The sequence below is a fragment of the Anomaloglossus baeobatrachus genome, chromosome 2 (genome assembly GCF_048569485.1).
Source record: "Anomaloglossus baeobatrachus isolate aAnoBae1 chromosome 2, aAnoBae1.hap1, whole genome shotgun sequence".
Classification (NCBI taxonomy): domain Eukaryota; kingdom Metazoa; phylum Chordata; class Amphibia; order Anura; family Aromobatidae; genus Anomaloglossus; species Anomaloglossus baeobatrachus.
Genome location: NC_134354.1, coordinates 452019023 through 452026200, shown reverse-complemented (window position 1 = coordinate 452026200; position 7178 = coordinate 452019023). Strand labels below are relative to the sequence as shown.

General features: G+C 41.2%; 1 protein-coding gene across 2 annotated transcripts in view; it reads left to right on the top strand.

Moving 5' to 3' along the window:
- Positions 1-1106: 1106 nt before the first annotated feature.
- The window catches only part of RPH3AL (rabphilin 3A like (without C2 domains)), a 465043-nt gene continuing 458971 nt past the window's right edge, over positions 1107-7178 (top strand). Inside the window, exon 1 of one of the 2 annotated variants that reach the window (XM_075334208.1) lies at positions 1107-1285. The gene's annotated coding sequence lies outside the window, so the exon portion shown is untranslated. The remainder of the gene's footprint in view (positions 1286-7178) is intronic. The other variant, XM_075334209.1, reaches the window with a different exon arrangement.

The following is a 7178-nucleotide window of genomic DNA, read 5'->3' as shown; positions in this document are numbered from 1 at the left end:
CACCACGCTAGGAGCTGAAGGTCCGGCTTCAGTCGCCTTGGTTACCCGATACATGCAAGTTTCAGGAAGCCAGCGAGGGAACGGAAGGTAAGGTGAGCATAATATATGTGTGTGCGCGTGCGTGCGCGTGTTTGTGTGTGTTTGTGCGTGTTTGTGTGGACTGCAAGAGAGGGTTAGAGCGCGGTGGATGTACGGAACCGGAAGTGTGTGCGGTGAGTATTTTTCTCATACAGCAAGGCTTTCTCGTAAACAGTTACAAATTTACAGAAAACCTTGCTCGTTAGGCGAAATACTCACTAACTGGGTTACTCGTTAAGCGAGGTTCAACTGTATATATAACCATGCCTCACCGTGTCTTATTTGAATGATGTAGTCCACTTTGTTTGTCTGGGTCTCCAGCCACAGCTTAGACACAGAAGCTTCTCATGAAAAAGGACATAGTGGCGAGTCCCATAATTAAAATCTTCATCTTTATTCAGCAAATTTTTAAAACATCATGATGGTTAAATTATAGTCTGAAACATGTTGAGACTATAATTCAATCATCATGATGTTTTAAAAATTTGCTGAATAAAGATGAAGATTTTAATTATGGGACTCGCCACTATGTCCTTTTTCACAGTGGAATTAATAGCGCAATATAAGTGAGTAAAAGAAATAATAAATATCTCATTCGAGAAATCCGCTCCGTTCTCCTCCTGAACTGATCTTTCTCTCTCAATTCAAGAGCAAAATCTGTCTTCAGTTAAGACAGATTTTTATATTACTGAGACAGAATATAGCAATTGCTACAGATAGAATTTTAACAGAGTATTGAGCAAGTATTGTCAATCTATTATGTGCTATTTGGAAAGAGAAATCTCTTGTTCAGTTGTATTTAACATTCCAGTCTTCATTGTGTAAGGAGAATTCTTTTTAGCTCTTCTCATTCGCGGTACACTAAGAGGAATATTTCAGTTATGCCGCCAGATCCTTCTTTTCTGTGCTAAGCAAACAGGAACATCTCCTGGAGATCATGCGCCTGCAGCTGCTGTACCTTTAACCATTGCACACCGGTGAAGTAGTAACAGGATGTTGTTAGTTGAACAATTGAACCACGTGATTGTCTGCTCCCAGATTCTCAACAGTAGGGAGGATCTATTTTCTCTTTTCAGGCGTGGATTTCCACTGTAACATTTCCACCTAGTATGCACAAGCAGGTGGTAAAATGTTTCAGCTCATTTAAGTTCACTCTGGCTTGTAATGAAAGGGCAGTCATTAAACGGCGAGCCGTAAAGTATACAAGGTAAGAGGTTTTTCCATTTATTCTTTGCCGGCACTAGCTCAGCGTAGTGTATTGTCTAATGTGAACAGATTTAATACTGTAAACAGTTGACAGAAACAAATGGATTTTTAGCAGATTGACTCATTATGTTAGTATGCCAAGTAACAAAAAAAATATACAATTATATTGTGTTAAGTGTGTTAAGTCTGATGGCAATTTACAGAGTGAATAAATCACATCATTTGTGGTGTCATGACAAAAGTTGTAACAATTTTTAAAGGCTGATGTGTACACATGCAATACCTCTGGCAAATACAATAATGTCTTTTTAATATATCATGTTTTAATTAAAGCTGCTTTATTTTTTATACTTCCTGGTATTTGGCTTTAACAACACTTTATTGATAGTCATGTGGATTACATGTGTTTTTAGCATGTTTCCACAGTGGAAATGCACTAAAAATGTGCATTTTTTTAACTTGCTGATTTTCCACATCTAAAGCAGTTCTATGGGGATAATCTGCACTTAAGACTCTATGTACCTACGAGAGAACTTGACTTGTTGCAGATTTCAAACACGCGCTGCAGCTCCGTTCACACTGCATAAAAAAAATCCCTACAACACTTTGTCAAGAGAGACCGCACTGCGCCTCTGGCTTTGAAGGAAGGCCAAGGTGAGACTAGAGTGATCAGGGGAATCTAGGGCATGTAGGTTTCATGATAAGTGGGAGGTGATGGGTGACATCAGAGGAGAGATTTGCTAGAGGAAGAAGGGAGTTTAAACAAGGGATCATTGGTGAGGAGAGGGCCATTTTTGATTCAGACCAGGACCAAGCAACTTCATGCCCACCCTCACTTGATGGATAGTTTCGGTTCTTTCCACCTGCAGATTACTTTTTACAGTACAGAGGCCATTTATTGCATTTCATTCAATTGGGGTAGTGGGGGGTCCACGAAGTTGGTGTATATGGTAAATGGCAGATCGGTGTGTGGGTGGAGGGAGCCCACAACGTCCCAAACCCCCCAAATGGATTTATTAAGTGGTGATGGGTAATGGAACTCCAGAATTATTGGCCAGAAGTGTCCACTGGTAATGGAATTACGTTTGTCAGGTTGGTAAACAGGTGCCTCCTGAGCAAAGGTGTTTATTTTATTCTATCCTTCATAATTTTGAAGACTTTGAGGTCCGCCCCTTCATTTTTTTTCTCAATATATTGTTTCTCTCATGTATGTGGTTTGTTTAATAAAGACTGCTGTGGCCGATTTAATCCAGCTCATCGTGTGGTCTGGTTATTTCAAGGAAAGAGGGGGTCATGTTTATATCACACATGACTTGCCAATACCCTTTGTCATGAGCAGTGACTGATGCCGTGGTGGCATGTCTCTGACTGAAAGGAATAAAGTTAATTTCCTTACAGTAGCCACATAGTTTTAGAGCTTCATTAACCTGCAGGATAATTGCGGGATAATGGCAGGTTAATAGAATTTGGAGACTTGACAGTTTCCTTCAAAATGCAACTTTCTATCTCACAAAGTTTTTGTTTTTTTTTGTTTTGTTTTTGTACACTTCATTGCTGTAAAAGTACAACATACAGTTGTGCTCAAAAGTTTACATGCCCCGGCAGATTTTTGGCTTTCTTGGCCTTTTTTCAGAGAATATGAAAACACAAAATATTTTTTTTCCACTCATGGTTAGTGGTTGGGTGAACCCTTTATTATCAAACTCTGTTTTGTCTTTTTAAATCATAATGACAACCAAAAATATTCAAATGACCTTGATCAAAAGTTCACATACCCTGGTGATTTTGGCCTGATAACATGCACAGAAGTTGACACAAATGGGGTTGAATGCCTCATAACTAGGAATGAGTGAATATATTCGCCACTACTCGTTATCCGATGGATAATGGGGTATTCGAGGTATTCGCTATCCGACGGCTAATATGGTATTCGCTCTGATACTTTAATTTCATTTCTGACTTCCTAGCACCTGTTTTCCAGCCAATGAACACATCTGATGTTGCTTGTCCTCACAGTAACGCCACAGCCATCTTTGTTGTGGTGTTACAGTGATTGGCTTGGCCGCACAGCGTCATAGGGGCTATAAAAGCCAGCGACGATTTTGTGAACACGCAACCATATGCAGCTGGCAGTGTAGATAGACTGTATTGTGTGCGGGAGAACGTTCTTAGATCCAACTAATAAATAGTCCTTGTAAGGGCTGAACACAGTGTCCAGTAGCTGCTAGCAGCTCCATAAATCGCTTTTTTGACAAACAGAAGGCAGGTCTTTCGGTCTCTGTCTGTCTGTTTGTCTCTCCCTCTCCCCCCCTCTCTCATACTCACCGGTCACTGACCGATCACCGGCGCGGATTTTTTCGGGTGTATGTGTTTATTTACTTTCACTTACAAGTTAATCATTGGGGGTGTCTCATAGACGCCTGCTATGATTAACCTAGAACTTAGTGGCAGCTATGAAATAAATAAGGAATAACGTTTGGAACTCCATTCTATGTCTGAGCTGGGTGCAAAAACCTAAAAAAAATCACTATATGGAGATAAGGTATGCACACCAGTGACTTTGCAAGGGGATTACATGTAATAGCAGAAACTGCTGTGTGAATACTGACATCAAAAATTCAATAGCTATATGTGAGAATGAAATGTGAAAAATGGAACCTGCATTACTGCCATGAACATATGAACAAAGAGAAATTTAGCTACTGAATTGATCAATGCAATAGAGCCCCAACACTACGCCAAAGTATTTCTCTACGTTGGGGTCCCTAACTTGTGTGTGTCCTCTCATGCAGTTAAAAACTTACCGTGTATGGGAAGCTGAGACCCATATATATACGTATCATGTGGATTGGCAATAGGTGTGAGTGGGGTGGGTTCACAAACGAAAAACTACTAACAAATAAGGAATAACGTTTGGAACGCCATTCTATGTCTGAACTGGGTGCAAAAACCTAAAAAAACATCACTATATGCCAATCCACATGATACGTATATATAGCCTGGGTCTCAGCTTCCCATACATCAATTCAGTAGCTAAATTTCTCTTTGTTCATCTGTTCATGGCAGTAATGCAGGTTCCATTTTTCACATTTCATTCTCACATATAGCTATTGACTTTTTGATGTCAGTATTCACACAGCAGTTTCTGCTATTACATGTATTCCCCTTGCAAAGTCACTGGTGTGCATACCTTATCTCCATATAGTGATTTTTTTTAGGTTTTTGCACCCAGTTCAGACGTAGAATAGAGTTCCAAACGTTATTCCTTATTTGTTAGTAGTTTTTCGTTTGTGAACCCACCCCACTCACGCCTATTGCCAATCCACATGATACGTATATATAGCCTGGGTCTCAGCTTCCCATACACGGTAAGTTTTTAACTGCATGAGAGGACACACACAAGCTAGGGACCCCAACGTAGATAAATACTTTGGCGTAGTGTTGGGGCTCTATTGCATTGATCAATTCAGTAGCTAAATTTCTCTTTGTTCATATGTTCATGGCAGTAATGCAGGTTCCATTTTTCACATTTCATTCTCACATATAGCTATTGAATTTTTGATGTCAGTATTCACACAGCAGTTTCTGCTATTACATGTATTCCCCTTGCAAAGTCACTGGTGTCCATTTAGTGGCAGCTATGGGCTGCCATTAACTTCTTATTACCCCGATTGCCACCAGGGAAATTCAGAATGAGCCGGGTAGAGTCCCGGGACTGTTGCATCAAATGTATGCGGCAATTCCGGGCGGCTGCTGGCTGATATTTTTAGGCTGGGGGTCTCCCCATAATGTGGGGCTTCGCATCCTGAGAATACCAGCCTTCAGCCGTGTGGCTTTAACTTGGCTGGTATTAAAATTTGGGGAGACCGCACGCTGTTTTTTTATTTATTTATTTTACTGCACTACATAGACCCGCCCACCGGCGGATGTGATTGGTTGCAGTGAGACAGCTGTCACTCAGTGGGGGGCGCGGCTGAATGCAACCAATCATAGGCACCGGTGGGCAGGTGAAGCAGGGAATACAAGATCTAATAATGAGCGGCCGGCATTTTCAAAAGCTGGAGAAGCAGTGTGACAGCTGTGCAGCGCCGTGTCGGTGATCGGTCACTGATCGGTGAGTATGAGAGAGAGGGGGAGAGGGAGAGACAGACAGACAGAGAGGGAGACAAAAAGACCTGCCTTCTGTTTGTCAAAAAAGTGATTACTTTGGTTTGAGAGCTGTTCTGGCGACTACGTAAATGCCGCGTGTTGTTCTGAGCACGTTATTCCAAGACACCAAAAATGCAGTCACGCACCTTCTACAGGCTGTGCCCATACTGTTTCTGCCTTTTCCCATCCATTTCAGCCTTTTCCTCAGTCATCACAGCTCGCTGTTAGGTCCAACGTGAAATTATTCAAGTTTCTCATAAACTTACATTGCGCAACAAATATTCACGAATAGTACCGACCTATTCGTCGGATATTCATTGAAGCGGATATTTTGGTATTCAATCATCCCTACTCATAAAGGTAAAATCCTCACTTGTGGCCTGTTTGCTTGTAATCAGTGTGTGTGCATAAAACCTGAGTGAATTTCTGGGATCCAGACAGACTCTTGCATCTTTAATCCAGCCACTGACATTTCTGGTTTCTGAGTCATGGGGAAAGCAAAAGAATTGTCAAAGGATCTACGGGAAAAGATAATTGAACTGTATAAAAAAGGAAAGGGATACCAAGAGATATCCAAGGAATTGATAATGCCAGTCAGCAGTGTTCAAACTGGGATTAACAAATGGAAAATCAGGGACTCTGTAAAAACCAAACCACGATCAGGTGGACCAACAAAATTATGACCACAACTGCCAGGAAAATTTTTGGGATGCAAAGAAAACCCCACAAATAACATCAGCTGAAATACAGGACTCAGTGAAAACTAGCAGTGTGGCTGTTTCAAGATGCACAATAAGGAGGCACTTGAAGAAAAATGGGCTGCATGGTCGAGTCGCCAGAAGAAAGCCATTACTGAGCAAATGCCACAAAGTATCTCGCCTACAATACGTCAAACAGCACAGAGACAAGCCTCCAAACTTCTGGAACAAGGTAATTTGGAGTGATGATATGAAAATAGAACTTTTTGGCCACAACCATAAACTTTACATTTGGAGAGGTGTCAATAAGGCCTATGATGAAAAACACCATTCCTACTGTACAGCATGAAGGTGGATCGCTGATGATGTGGGGATGTGTGAACTACAATTGCACAGGAAACTTGGTCAAAGTTGAAGGAAAGATGAATGCAGCACGTTATCAGCAAGTACTGGAGGCCAATTTGCACTCATCAGCCCGGAAGCTGCACTTGGGACGTAATTGAACGTTCCAACATGATAACGATCCAAAACACAAGGCCAAGTCGACCTGTCATTGGCTACAGCAGAACAAAGTAAAGGTTTTGGAGTGGCCAAATCAGTCTCTTGACCTCAATATCATTGAGCCACTCTGGGGAGAACTCAAGCATGCAGCTCATGCAAGAAAGCCCAGGAATTTACAGGAACTGGAGGCTTTTGCCAAGAAGAATTGACAGCTTTACCAAAGAGCCTCATCCACGAAAATAAAGAGCCTCATCAAAAAACTACCACAAAAGACTTCAAGCTGTCATTGATGATAGAGGGGGCAATACACAGTATTAAGAATTGGGGTATGTGAACTTTTGATCAGGGTTATTTGGATGTTTATGGTAGTTATTATGATTAAAAAAAGAGAAAACACAGCCGTTTGACAATAAATGGCTTCACCAAACCACTAACCATGAGTTGCAAAAAAAAGTTTTTGTGTTTTCATTCATACTCTTTGAAATAAGGCCAAGAAAGCAAAAATCTTCCTCGGTATGTAAATTTTTGAGCACGACTGTCGGCTTT